This window comes from Prinia subflava, chromosome 4 (assembly GCF_021018805.1).
Source record: "Prinia subflava isolate CZ2003 ecotype Zambia chromosome 4, Cam_Psub_1.2, whole genome shotgun sequence".
Classification (NCBI taxonomy): domain Eukaryota; kingdom Metazoa; phylum Chordata; class Aves; order Passeriformes; family Cisticolidae; genus Prinia; species Prinia subflava.
This window is the reverse complement of record NC_086250.1, coordinates 39,265,340-39,280,061: the sequence shown is the minus strand read 5'-3', so window position 1 is coordinate 39,280,061 and position 14,722 is coordinate 39,265,340. Positions and strand designations below refer to the sequence as shown.

The following is a 14,722-nucleotide window of genomic DNA, read 5'->3' as shown; positions in this document are numbered from 1 at the left end:
TCTGTGTACGTTCCCTGTTGCCCGTGGCTGCCGACCCTCCCCGCGTTCGCTGTCGGAGCGCCCGCTCTGGGAAAAGCTTCCTGGGCTTTGTCACCACAGCCAGGCGCGGGAGGAAAGCCAGGGCCAGGCCCACTCAGGCAGAGCTTGGGTCCGCTGGGACCCTGTGTAACTGGTGAGCAACCATCTTTTACTGTCGGTGTGACACGGGGGGAGCACCAATCTCTAATGAAACGCTTGCGAGCAAAGTGAAATGTTCTTCTGCGATGCGAACAGCAGCGCGGGGAGCTGAAGAACTGTGTTGCATTGATAGTGTTTTCAAGTTTCACACATCTTTATTCATTAATTTTAAGATCAAGACAATAACGTTAATATTATTTACTCACCGATTACACCTGAGTCTGCTGGGTCCGCCATATAAAGTTTTTAGTTTTGTTATTACAGTGATTTATTTCGTCATGTTCAGTCAGGTCTAGTTCAGTACATTTTCTCAAGTAATGTGCAAACTTGCTGCAGAATGTGAAAAGCCAGCTGGCAGAAATACAATGTTCAAAATACATATTACAGGTTTGCCAGGAATCTTTCCTCTTTGATACATATGGAAACCAGGCCAAACATAATTTCCATATGTTTTTCGGGTGTTTTCAATTACCAAACTACAACAAGACTTTTATAGATGGTTTGGGGCTGTCTGAATTTGGAGATGGATTTGATTCTTTAGTGCAGAAACTTAGGAGGACACCACACCATCCTGATATGCAAATTTTTATATTTCTTCATGTCTCTTTTTATTTTTTTAAGATAAACCACAATAAATTATCCTGAAACAATGGAATTCACATTGGGTAGAATCTTTATGCACTGATTGATTTAAGCTGCATTTTAGATCTTTAGATTCTATTTAGCTATGAGATAGGAATAGCTTATGTGGCAGAAGCACTTTAATAAATATGTCAACTATTGGGCTACTAATGTCTTTATCTCATGTTTTTATCGCTGCTGATGTATACCAGCCATTTCAGGTTCAATGTATACACATTACTAAACATATAGATAGTCAAGGCAATATGATGCAAGAATGCTAAGATGACTAGGCCAGTAAAAGTATTTCCACATGAGGGCTGAATAAATAAATGAATAAATGAATAAATGAATAAATGAATAATGAAAACATAAACATGAATCTGTGTGTAGAACAAGTTGCACTGCATTCACAAGCTCAGTCTGGAAAAGTAGGAAAGGATTGTTTCCAGTTTTCTGGAACATAAACTTGCAGAGAGTGATGTGTGTATCCATCAGTAACTGGTCTGTATAATTTATGGGATCCTCTTGTTTAAATAAATAAGCATTTAAAGCTTGTGTTGCTACATTAGACATCTAAGTAGTTTTGAGTTCAAGTCACTTTACATTCTGTAACACTTGAGAGGTTGACCATCTCCCTCCTTTATTTCCTACAAAGCAAATACAAGTATTTTAATTTGCCTTGCTGATTCTTACTCCAGATCTAGATTATCTTGTTGTTCTTCAAATTAATCAAAAGATGCAGCTTCTTTTGATAAACCATGTACAAAAATTCTTTTGATTTTTTATGTATATAATTTCAAATTAGTAATTTGTGACCCATATATTTTTCTTTTCACAGTTTGCTTTCCCATTAGCATCACCACAGTTTGCTTTCCCATTAGCATCACCACATCTTGCTACACGTCCAGACCTAATCTTTGACATTTTCTGTCTCTTGACACCCATACTCTTGAGTCTTGACTTCAAGACTTGAGTAACTTTCACTCGAACTTCAGCCTGTGAAGAGCTAATTATTACATCTAAGTAGGGATCTTCCCATGACCTGTTTCTCTCGCTGCTTGTAAACTCGGATACCGCAGGCAACCCTCCCTTAGGCAGCTGGTAACCTGAAGTTTCTTTCTTTTGGTTTTACACTGGTGGTGTCTCTTGCCAAAACTCAGAACATGCTGTATCAGCAGCCCTCCCTCCAGCCAAAGAAAGCTAGACACAGCTTGCTAGGAAGACTGACAACTCCACTCCATGTGTCAGCCTCAAGGGAATCAAACAAGAGCAATGAAACGTGTTTTCTGCCTCCAGAGTCTGTAGCCTCTGGCACTCACTGGTACAGGAGTAAAGGAGGAGTGGTAGCACAGCTGGCCTGGCTCAGGTCCCACAGTTTTACTCTTAAGAGCAAATGTTTCTTGTACAAACTTGTCCCAGCTTATTTTACAACCCATTTAGAAACTGCAGTGTTAAAACTATTTTAATTTTAGAACTCATTTCAATCCCTTTTTCAAGTGACAGAACTGATCCAGCAGTCGTTAAAGGGCAGTGTTTTGTTGCTTACAGGAGTCTGGATTTGAAGATCTCCTGGCTTCATGCCCCTGAGCTTGTCAAAAGCATTAACTCTTATCATCCTAAAGCAGTCTGTCTCTCTGGTACAATTTCATTCTGAATAGCAAAAAACCTTATATAATTCTTCTTTATAGCTGTAAAAGAGGTCATAAACATGAAATATGGATAGGCAGATCAACTCTCAACCTACCATCTACTTATTAGTGCATTGTATGTTCTTAGGGAAAAAAACTGTCAAAAGTGATGGCTGCCTTTGAGAACTTCATCTTTAACCCCCAGGACCAGAGACATACAGCAGGGCTTTCCATAACCAAGAGCTGCCAACTTCCATGGCAAGCCAGGATGATCTTGGATGTTTAAAATGTCTTAGATCAGACCATTTTGGAAATCAGCATCCTTAGCCCGTGATTCCTCCCTCTTTAAAGTGAGAATAATGAGATCTCTAACCATGATTTGGTATCAGCTAATCATGAGGGGTTATTTTTATAAAAGCACAAGGTGGTTTTTAAAAAGTGTGGAATTCCTGTTCAGGAGCAGAACAGAGTATCTCAAATGTGTGTAGATGATGCAAGGGCAACCGTGGCCAACTTCTTTTTTTACATTAGAACAGAAAACAAGGTAGGAGAGCATGTGTCATTTTGATCTAATATTTGCCTCAAGAGCACAGAGAAGCCACAGCTGCTCATCCTTCAGCAAAGGAGCTTGCACCCACTTTGTAGGTATAAACAACAGTGATCTCTGTTTCTGTAGGGAGCACAAGGCATTACTTTGTGATATGTGTGCAGCTCTGTGCACTCAGTCATCACCAGTTGATGTGACTGTTCATAGTGTAGAAATAATCTCCTTTCTGTTTTTAAAGGTGCGTAAGATACGTGTGCACTGCAGTAGCAAAACTGTGCAATGCTGGCATAAATAATCTGTTCTGACAACCCCTCAGGGCGTAACTCCTGTAGACAGGATGTGTGAGTATTATCTGGGGATGATCTGATGCATTGGTAACTGCACTGTAACAGTGGAAGCATGAGATGGGTCTCAAGTACCACGGCTTTGGTGGGCAGGCTCAGCTGGGTTGGCAAGATAATGCAGCTCAGCTGCAAAAGGGAAGGCAAAGAAGTTAATAGTCACTGTAGAGGACCATCTGTTGACAGACAGAATTCACTATGTTGTATTAAGAAAACCTTTGGTAAGAGACATCCTGAACTTGAAGTGAAATTTTTGTCATTTTTCATTTCTTGCTTTGTTCTGCATGGCATTTGTCACCATAATCTGTTATCACACTCTTGGTGCTATATGCCTGTATCAGTAAGAAACCACACTTCCATGATGCTGACTCATAGCCATTTAGAAGGGAAGACTCATTAAGGGAGTGCAAATTAGCCACACAAAGCCACACACAAAGGAAATTGTTCTTTATGTTTTAGAATCAGGATTCGAGCAGCCATCCCCCTTCCCTGCTGCTCTTGGCAGCATTCTTCAGGAGGTGGACAGACAAAAAGTCTATTTCAACAGTCCTGTAGGACAGAATGAAAATCTTGTTCTCCTGGCCTTTGTCTGCCCAAGGCACACACACGTCAGCTGGTGTAAACATCTCTTACCTGTATTTTGGTATTGCAAGGAATCTGTTTGACTGTGTACCTTGTTCTGACACATGGTTGAGGCGTTCACAAGGACAAGAGCTTCTGAACATTCTGTATAAGCTTTTGGTTACTGCAATGTTAGGCAATACACAGGAATATTTTGGGGCACTAAATACTGCATTGGAATGCTGCAACCTTATGGCACAAAGTGCTGCAGGCAGGTGATTTGAATGTGGTAAAAAAGTTCCAGTTTTTATTGGTTTTGGGTATATTCTATCCATACCACACCAGTTCCCCCCAGACAATATAAAGCCAGTATAAATAACAAACTCTGTACCCTGGATAATTCACCAGAAGTGCCCTCATGTGCTCCTGCCTGGTAGGTGATCCAGTGCCACACAAATCAAATCTTAATGATCTTGTCATCATGTCCTTACTAAAGCTGAAACTCCTTAATTGTCTGAGCTTCACTTCTGTCTGACATACATATGAGCACAAGGAAATCTAGTATTTACTACCACAGCTGTTTTCTACCTCCTTCCCCATCTGCAGGCCCCCAGGGACACCATTATAATGTCTTGTGTAAACAGCAGTTGGCAAAAATCCTTTCTACAAAAGTCTCTTCTACAGCAGATGTGACATCACTGTGACACAAATATCGTAAGTTTCTTCAAAACATTATTTCCTCCAGGGAAACTGAGCAAGCTGAGGCTGTTTCCAGAGGGCCTTACTCATCTGGCTGAGGACAGCATTAGTCTTTGTGTTGGCTGCACAGGGACGCAGGTGTGGAGTTACAGGCTGAGCCTGGCCCTACCCCTGGTGGTCCCAGGGAGAGGCCCAGTGGTCCGTGTTGCTCTCTGGGAACTTGTTAAAGAGATTTGCAAGTTGATCCTGACTCCACACATTCCCAACTGGAGGAAAACCACCAGGTGGGGATGGGCTGAGGCCAGGCAGCAGCACTGTCTCTCAGGTAGACTCGTCTGGCAGCAGCTGCCCCAGGACAGGGCTGGGTCCCAGCTGTAGTCTTCCCATGACACTGCCTGGGGACCTCTGCCTTGACCGCACTGACTCTGCATCATGCCCAAGCCCTGGCAGCCAGGCATCCCAGTGATGGGATCTTCTCAGAGCCTCTATAAAATGGGCACCATTTTTACAGCTGGTCTGCAGAATTAAGATGGTTTCTAGTATTTTCTTTCAATCTGTGTCAAAATCTAAAGTTTCCAATACCACTTGAAAAGGAAAATGCCACCCAACCAGCAATCTGGTTCTTATCACAGCTGCTCAGTCTCAGTACCCAAAATTTAAGCTTCGGTCAATTTAGTCTTGGCTGCCTTTTCAACTTCAGATAAACCAGAGCTTTGTGCACTTAGCAGCTGTCAGAAAATATCTGCAATTAAATATGATACTTTGAATTCATTTCAAGATACCTGACTTGCTATGGTATGCTTCCAAAGGTAAATTCATTAGGGTTTTTCTTTCTGTGACAGTACCTGGGAACAAAATGCTGAAACTTTCTTCTCCTAAGTGGCTCCCACTGAAATCAGTGGAGCAGACTCAGAGGTATCCCTTTTCTTTCCACAGACCAAATGTAAATATAGGGCCATTGGCTGATCATCTCTGCTAAGAGATCTAAAAAGGAGTATGTCTTATGATCTTTTATTTTCTAGTACTGGCTTGAACCTGGACACGTGAGTGGTGGTTTCATGTCATTCATGAGAACCATTAGTTGTCAGTTCTGACAAAATCTGAATAAACTTTGTTGGTTTTTAATCTGGAATGGCAGCAAAAGGTTTTGTGATCAAAATCTCCACCTGCAGATGTGCTGGTCATCATCAGTTGCAATGAGCTGTCAGAAGCTAACCCTCAATTACAATATCAGGTGAAGAGATAAAGTTGCAACTGTCTTATCCTGAAAGTTCTGTGGATGTAAGGACCAACATTCCTGATGAGTTCAAGAGAAGGAAAATAGTTATCTTGTTCTGAAGAGCAGGATGGTGAAAGCATTAACCTAAAGAGCAATGTCACAGTGAATTAAAATGAACTGTCATGGTACTTGGTTGTTTTTAAAGACTACTTCAGGCAGGTGTTGCACCTCTTCTAGTATCATAGCCAAGTTGAAATGCTCTCAGGACACAACAGTCCTTCATCCATACCAGGATGTAAAGTCGCAGGAGAGAAGCCATGTTAGTCGTAGGTAGGTTTGCAAATATCCATTTTAATATAGATATGTGTAGGAAAAAGCTCTTTCTTTGGGCTGACTTATGCAGCAAGTTTCCATCTGGTTTTGGATTTGCATATACAAAAAAGCAGAGTTAACATTTTCAGAATATCCCAGTGGTCCTAGTTTGTAGCTTTTTTTTTTAATGGGTAAATATGTCTTTGACTAGACAGTGTCCAGTGTAGCAGCATAGTAAAGACAGGCTGTTTGTGACTAATTAACACATTTGCACAACTAATGAGGCCACTAAGGCAAGCAGAAAACTATATCCCACCTTATATTTGGAGCAAATGGTCTAATGGTCTAACTGCATGCCTCCAGTGTGGCATTAACTTCCCACAGAGTATTTTCTCTGGTGGAAAATCTCTAGATATTAAATATTCCATATGCAATCATCTGATGACAAGCAAATCTAAATTTTCCAATTGAAAAGTATGAAATTTTCCAAGTATTTTACATTTTTGTTAAAAAAAAACAAAATAAAACTGAAACCAGGACAGCTTTAGTCTGCTCTGGTCTTATCAGAAATTAAACTTTGTAAAAATAATACCAGGAAGATGTCTGAGAATCATTTGGCATATTAATTGAGCACTATCAACAGGATCCAAGAAATCAATCCAGCTTGACTGCATTATCACATCTACGTTATTCTAAGGTTATAGAATGGTATTTTGGAGGGTTTTCTCCATTTTTCAGTCTCTCCTTTAAGTGTGGGTCTTGTTGGTAGCCTCTATGAAGTTGTTGTTTTTTCAAACTTAGAAAAAATATTTGAGATTTAATGTTTGATTTTTTTCTCCCTCTGTTCCCTCCCAGATAACCCAGATGTAGTTATCCTCAAATAAACAATTTGCTGTTAAAGATGATGTTATATTGGTTTCTGTCATAACATGCTGCACCTGTCATGACTTCAACTTTAAAATGTAATTCTAATGCAGCAGCTGTTCCAGGTGATTTTCCTCCTAATTTACATCTTCATTTGTTCCACCCCCGGTACTCACTGAACCCTGAAAGCATTGTATTAGGAAAGCTTAAAGAAGCCATATTTATCACATTTTTTCTGTCTATAAAATATTTAATCTTCAACAAATGACACTTTTCTAATCCATTTCTTACATTCCTTGATGCATGGCTCATCTCTCAGACATAGTACTCATTGTGTTTTGAATTGGATTATTTAGGGAGCATAGATTTAATCCCTAAAAGCTTTTATTGGCATACTGTCATTTCCACTACACTCCAAAGTTTTGTTTTCTTCCTGGCCACTTTGGCTAATCCCAATGGCAGAAAGGTTTATTGGAAGAAGGATGCATGGCCAAAAACAAGACCAGGGCCCACACACCACACAGACAGCAAGACCATCTGCTGAGGTTCCAAAGGAAATGTTTCATATTAGCAAGAGCTTTTATCAACATTTCTCATCAGAAGAACTCACAGGTGATCCTGCCATTATTTTAAAGCTGATCTAACAGTTTCCAGAAAAGAGTGAGGGAAGCGCCACATTTTTCTGTGTTCCTGGGAAGTAAAGCAATGCAGAGTTTCAGATTTCTTCCTACCTCCTCACCTTGTCCTCAGGACAAGTCAAATCTTTGATCTCTGAGTGGGAAGAATGCAGATTTGATGGTGTGACAGTTTCTCTGAAGATTTGAGTGCTGACTTTCTTTTCAGTATTGGCCTGAATCAATTACATGAATGCACAATACTAGAAAATTTCCACTGCAGTCTGTTCTGTGGCTCAATCAGTGCAGAAAGACTGAAGTCAACAATTTCTCCTGTTGTGTTTTGGTCAATAAATCTGCTGCTCCAGATTCATTCCTGGTACAACTCCAATGCTGCAGTGTGGATAGATGCTGTATTTTTTTCTTTTTCCCTGAATTAAATTGTCTAACCAAAAAGACTACAAATCTTCAAAAGTACTTTGCTTAAGCAAGGCTGAAAATGTCATTGAACAAAGACAAATTGAAGAATTTCAGTTTAAAATTTACTGCAGGTTTACTGACAACCAATTGTTATGTCTATCTATTCCAAGTTAAGACAATAATCATAAATCAAAGTGAAAGACAATATCAGTTAAATAAAGCTACTCAGAAATATTCATTTTTTTCAGATATACCTTCCAGGGCTTCTAGACAATGCGTGGACTGTTGACAGCTGTATGGTGACTTGGGCAGACGAGGGAATGGCAATGAGTGAGAACTTCCCGAGTGCAGTGCTCCTCTGTTCTTCTGTTTTATTGCTGCATTGCCTCTGGCTTCAAGACCCAGGCAGAGCCAGCTGGAGTGGGCAGGCAATTTTGCAGATGTTAACACGTGCCTTTGGCATTTTCTTTCACCGAAGTCAAGGACATCATCTGCAGTCTTCTAAGGGCTGAAGTGTGGTTTGGAGATAAAAGGCAAAACTTACCGGAGGATCCAGTGTACTGGTTAATAACTTACGACATTGTGCTGTAGAAAGTGCACTCTGATTTTTTGTTGTTGTTTCAACAACAACACAAAGATGTGAAAACCACCGCCCGCGTTGCCGAAGGGACTCCACACGGTGGGACTGTCACCACTAGGTGGCAGGAACCTGATGCAGCAGAAAACCTTTTAAAAAATGCTGCGCACACAGCGCTTTGCTGAACAGCTGCCACCCAGTGAGTGAAAAGACTACCACCGCCCCAGCACCACGCTAGCCATCAGCACAGGACTCGTCTGGAGCCATTCTGCTGTGCAGAAGTGTCTTCGCAATAGTGGGGGAAGGAGGATGTGCTTGGAACAGAACCTCAGTGTTGCCTCCTCCCCCCATGCAAAATGAAAATCCTCTGCTAATAAGTAAGGCTATTTTCTCTATTTCTGCAGCATTTAAAGTATTTAAAGCAGTTTTTTTTCCTACTTGGAGCTGCAGTGATGTGGATGGCTAGGGACTACATCATAGGAATAAGGTCAGCTGGCTGCCATTGCGGTCCCATTCCCTTGGCTGTGGCCACACAGCTCACTCAGTGAAAGCTCGTGTAAGGCCCCAAGGTTGTGAAGGATCTCAGCAGCACTGTGCCCCCAGGTCAGCACTGAACCTGCACTGCAGCTCCGGGGAGAGCTGCTCTCATACTCTCAAATTATGGCTCTCCAAATAGGTATTAGAGATCCCAAGATAATTCCAGTTAAAACAAGTGATCCTCAAGATACCTTTAGGGATATGCACTCCAGTATACTGCTGATTTCTTTTTCAGATTTGCTAGTATCTAATCCATTCCTTTAAGCAACATTTCTAGGTAAATATGATAATTGATCTCTTCTAAAATACATGAAAGCTGGCCTTGCTATTTATGACAAAGGAGACTAAGAGCCACAGAAATACATTTTGGTTAGGTCTGCAAGTCTTGATTAAGCTTCTGTAACCATTTATTTCTACATTATAGATGTAGAAGGCACTTTAAAGAGAGAGAATATCTGCCTTAAATGTGGTATCATATATGCAGAAGGCACTCAAAATAAAGAAAATGGAAGGTCTTTGTACTAAAGCACCTATGCTTTAAATGAGATTAAGTGCAGGATAAGATGACAAGAAACAAAGGGCTGGATGAAAAGCTGGCAGTGGTGAACAGTCAGACTTAATAATATGAACATATCTTATTTCCTCCTCAGATTTTTTTAATACAGTAAATTTATTGTAATAGGATTTCTGGATAGCATCCACTTGAAAGCCTGCATAGAGGTTAGCAACAGAAGATTGAAAAAAAAAAAAATTGAGCCATGTCAAAATATTTTAAGGAAGTCTGAGACTGCAGGAAGAAAAAAGATCAGAGACTATTCCTTTAAAAATAGGTTTAACAATTCCCATTTCTTACACAGAGAGCGTACTGTGAACTGAGTTCCTGAGTCATTTGTGTCAAATGTGAATTTGGTTTGATTTCCTGGAAGTGTGATGCTACACCCAGACATTACAGTCACGGAGATTATGCACATGAAGCCAGTCAGAAAGTGCGGGGGCAAGAAAGAGTTCCTTACTGGAAACTGGGTTTTTTGACAGAAAACAAAGTAAGTTCTCAATTTTGGCCAATAAGTTCAGAAAGAGGAAAAATTCTCTTTTATATATAAAACAGAGGAAAGCAAAGTCTTTCTGAGAAAAAGCTTCATTTTGCTAAAACCTGAATTTTCATTGGTACAAGTTTCAGTCATCAATTCTTAAACATTTCTAAGGCATTTTGTGTGTTCTCACACTGCAATCCCTTGTTTGAGGACTACAATTTACATGCCGTTGTCAATTATATGCCATTTAGTAGCAGATTTTGTTGTGGACACTTATAAACCCTGAAGCGTGAGGCTTGCACAGGGCAGGAGCTTGCCCAAGGGCCTTTGCTTCTAGCAGGCTTTCAGCTCAAGCAGAGGTGTTTCACCATCCTATTCCCCTGTCTGTGGAGCAGAGCTTGGTCTCACCCTATTTCCCATTGGAAGTACCCAGCCTTTGTGAGACACCCAGCTTCCCTGGTCCCATGGCAGTGACAGGGACACAACTGGTGCAGGAAACAGCCCAGGGAGCAGACCTTGAAACAGTACCTGCAAAATGAATTATGGGAACTCAGTATTTGCCAAATAAATAAAATGAAATTTAAAAAAAAAAGACAAAAAAGCCTCCCAGTTCACATCAGGGATACACAATCAAAACTCTGCAAATCCAAAATATCCAGTATTCACACTCTTCCATTCTAAAGAGAGGTGGGAATTTGGGCTGTTTCATAGACAATTGGTGTGTGCTATTTTTGAGATCAAAAGAAAGAGGGGCACTCGTTGCATCCAGATCCTGGAAAGTGCAGCCCTGAACTTCCTCATAAATTCTGCTTTTCCTCTTTCCAGCCCCACCCTTCTCATGCCCCAACCCAGAGCGCACAGATACATACAGAAAAGCATTTCTTTTCTGCTCGGCTTGCCTGAGCAAAATGGCATGTTTGTTAGTGTTGGTCCTATTACATTTGGATCTGTGTTAAAATCAAAGGAACTCATTTTGACCAAATCTTCCTAGGACAATCACTGGGCTTATTAGATCTTTTTGTCTGTTACAGCAAAAAAATCTATCTAGAGATCAGAACTGGCAATCTGCTGTCCTAGAAGAAGCAGTAGAGTCATTAGCATTTTATATACCTGAAGGAAAGTGTTTTCTTAGGTCAAAACGTTGCATGATAGTGCTGTTTAAGGTGCTACACCAAACATCTGTTCTCATTTCTATTAACAGCGAGTGCGCTGGATCAATATTCAAACACGGTAATTTGTTCTCTGCAATACCACCAAGCATCTAAAAACTGTCTCTAAAACCTGGGTGGTTAATGTGAACCAGGCATTTTTAAATAGATCAGCTGGCCCACCCATGATTGTAAGCCTGAACATAAGGCAGCATATTTTACAAGGTCAATTCCAATTAAAACTCCTCTCCCAACCCAAATATCTTTAATCTCCAAAGACTACTTGTATGCATCATTTCACTTATGCAAGTCTGTTTTGTGATTACTTCCAATTACTTCCCTGCCCACATAGCTTCCTCACCCTCATCCGTCACGGTTACGAGTACACACGTAGGGATGTAAGAGGCCCTAGTGTACTACAGCTGCTTTCCTCAGGTGCTCCTTTGTGGGGCAGCCTTCACGATGTGATTTAATACTTGAGAACAAGCTGGCATGTGGAGGAAGGGGAAAGAACTGCTCAGACATGATACTTAGTAGATCACGTTCCTGCTATTTTAGTTACTAGTTTCACTTTTTTTCTCTACAGTATATTAACAAGCATAAAGTTGCGGAGTTACTAAAAAGAGCACAGGAGAGAGGTTTTTGATAGTAAAAATAGAATGAGATTTTTGTCTTAAACATGGATTAGTGTCAAAACTCCTGATCTATACTGGAGGAAGTCTCAAATGTCAAGGGCAGACCTTGATCTTAATTATCTGCATAGAAATCTGAAGTAACTCCACACTTTGTCAAATGTTTTGTTGGAAACCTCACAGAGAGCACAGTGTGAATCAAAGTGCTCAACGCAGGACCAAGAATGGAAATTTGTTCCAGCTCATTTTAATTAAAAAATATGTTTCAAAAATGTTAATACTGCAAAGGTCAATCAGGACACAGACCACTGTGGTATTTGAACAGAGAAGAAAGGCATCTGTCTCCAAACTCTACCACAATATAGTGATTTCTTCCTTACTTTTCAACAGGCATAGGAAATGATGGGCTTCTGCAATTGTTCTATGCCAGGAAAGGGGAGTGAATCCATCTGATTCAGTATTTGAATGCTTTGCATCAGTCCCACAGGCCAAAGGAAGATGGCAAACAGCCAGTCTGCTGACCTGACTGCCCTCTCTCTGGGGAGCTCTCGTCCAGCACCAAGCTGCCACGTACCCCTTGGTGCACCAGAAGAGGAAAGGCAGGGAGGGACATGGCCAAGCCATGGTGCTCCCATCCCATCTGTCATCCAGTCCAGTGGGACACTCACGCCTCAGGAGAGCAGAGCAGCCTTCATGCTATAACTGGCTTTTCTGAGACGTCTCTGCTCAGCTCGGGTGTGCCCAAAAATCAGACCCAGAGGAGTTACACCAGTGTGCGTGAGAGCAAATTATAGCCCTGGCTCTTCAGTTTCATTGTTTTGTGTTGGTGATGCAATATGACTAATCTGTTAGGAATAATAGTGCTGCACTCAAATATGTCCCTCTCAGAAATAGATTCCTTGCAGGCTCATTAAGGGTAACTGTTTTAGAAAAACAAATGCAATTTGCCTTAGTTCCTGAGAGCAAAATGACTTTAAAGTAACAGATACTCCTTTTAAACGGTACCATCTTGCTGGTGTATTCTATAAAAGTATTAGGTGTCATCGTGCCTCATTTGAATTGTGCTTTTGAACATGGCATCTAACCACCACCTCAAAACAAAAAAAAACCTCTGAAAACATATTTTATAACAAAATGGTCTCTTTTAAACAAACATTCCTGACTGAGGCCTGGAGTTTGCTGGTGTGGGACTGTCAATGCAGTACTACAGAAATAATTGGGGTCTGTATGCTCCTAGTTGGGACTGGGGGTGAGTTACGAAATTCCTCTTCTATTTCTCTCTGACTATTTACAAAATTAGCCTTAAGTGTTAAGCATGGGTTTCCTAGGAAAGCTGGTGATTGGAAGAACATGAATAAGAGTGTCATAAAATGGCAAATGTTGTGGAACAATATTCACTTCAAGACAGAAGGAATTCCTTTGAATATGGAAATATTTTTGGGAATGCCTGAGAAATTTTCCATTGCCCGTTTAACAGTTGATCTGAAAATTCTGCCTCACTGCTTCCCATCATTTTTCAATTTAAAAATTTTGTAAGGTCATATTAAAAAACAAGAAGTACTAGGAAAGATACCTTGCTAATTTAGTATATTTATTACATATGTCTGCACAATTATTTTAGGTTTTGAGGAGAAAAAGAACAAGTGTATACATTTGAATGAAACAATACAGCATATATTTACCATCAAAATTTGCTGCACTGAGTATATTTTCTCTACTTCTTACAGAACATCTCCAAATCATGTCTGATCTCTGCTGGAATTCCTACAATGAGTAAATTAGCAGGCAAACTGTACCTGAAGTGTTATCCCAAAAAACCCACACTTGTCTGGAGACCACATCTGTGCTTACTTTCTGCAGGAGCTGCCCATGTCCTGAGGAGTCAGTAGTTATACTTGTTATGACTAAGGTAGACCTTTGGAGCAGATGTTTGTATTGATCTGATTTCGAGGACACACATCACTGTAGTGACCAAGTCACCTTAGGCAGCATATTTCAAGACTATGTATAAAGAATATTGATTTTGGATGCCTGTTTCTAAATGGAGAAAACGCAACATCTGCATCTTTCTTCTCCCTGAACTTGCACCTGGTATTTCTAATTCCTTGCATGCAGACTGGCTGTAAAGCACTTTCTTATATCATTCCCTCTGCATATTTCTAGTACTTGATCCCACAGAAGTCAACAGCACAATCTTCATGTGCACAAGATCAAACCTTGAAGATGTAGATTAAGGTGAAGGAGATAATTGTACACTACTTCTGCTTTACACTTTCATACTGAAAGCCCCTTTCTGCTAGTAAACTGTGTATAGTGCTTTGTCCAGATGAAAATACTTTGGAAGAAGCCATGCTGTTGCAAAGGATCAGACAGAAAATATCTGTCCCTCACACATTACCACTTCAAGCTCATTCCTGATTCCCTGATATGAAAGCAGGGCATCATCATAGAACCAGGAAACAGAGTGAAAAAAATGAATGGTCCTGTGAGAAGAAAGAAAACGTATCACAGCCTAATCACTTAGATCTCAAGGCAGAAACAAAGATTTATGCTGTTATTGACAAGGTACTCTTGTCACCTTGGACACTGGTATTCAAGAAGGTCTGCCTGAAAATTATTTTCTTCACATATTTTTGCAAGGGCAGCTTGCAAACATGACCACAGTATGAAGTCAGGTTTAACTTAGTAGTAAATTGTGGTGTGGAGGCTGTTGTGTGATGGTGACATGTGAATTAAGATGGCCACTGCAAGGAGCGAACATTGCACGTGGCCCTGTGTGACACACTTT

At 40.6% G+C, this 14,722-nt stretch overlaps 1 long non-coding RNA gene across 2 annotated transcripts; it reads left to right on the top strand.

Annotated features, from left to right (window-relative positions):
• Nucleotides 1-66: 66 nt before the first annotated feature.
• On the top strand, nucleotides 67-14,252 carry LOC134550142 (uncharacterized). 2 transcript variants are annotated; one of them, XR_010080257.1, is made up of 3 exons: nucleotides 67-172; nucleotides 8,255-8,960; nucleotides 13,662-14,252. It is a non-coding gene; the product is annotated as an uncharacterized LOC134550142 (long non-coding RNA). The 2 variants fall into 2 exon arrangements; XR_010080256.1 differs by lacking the exon at nucleotides 13,662-14,252 and adding an exon at nucleotides 12,325-13,615.
• The last annotated feature ends 470 nt before the right edge of the window (nucleotides 14,253-14,722 follow it).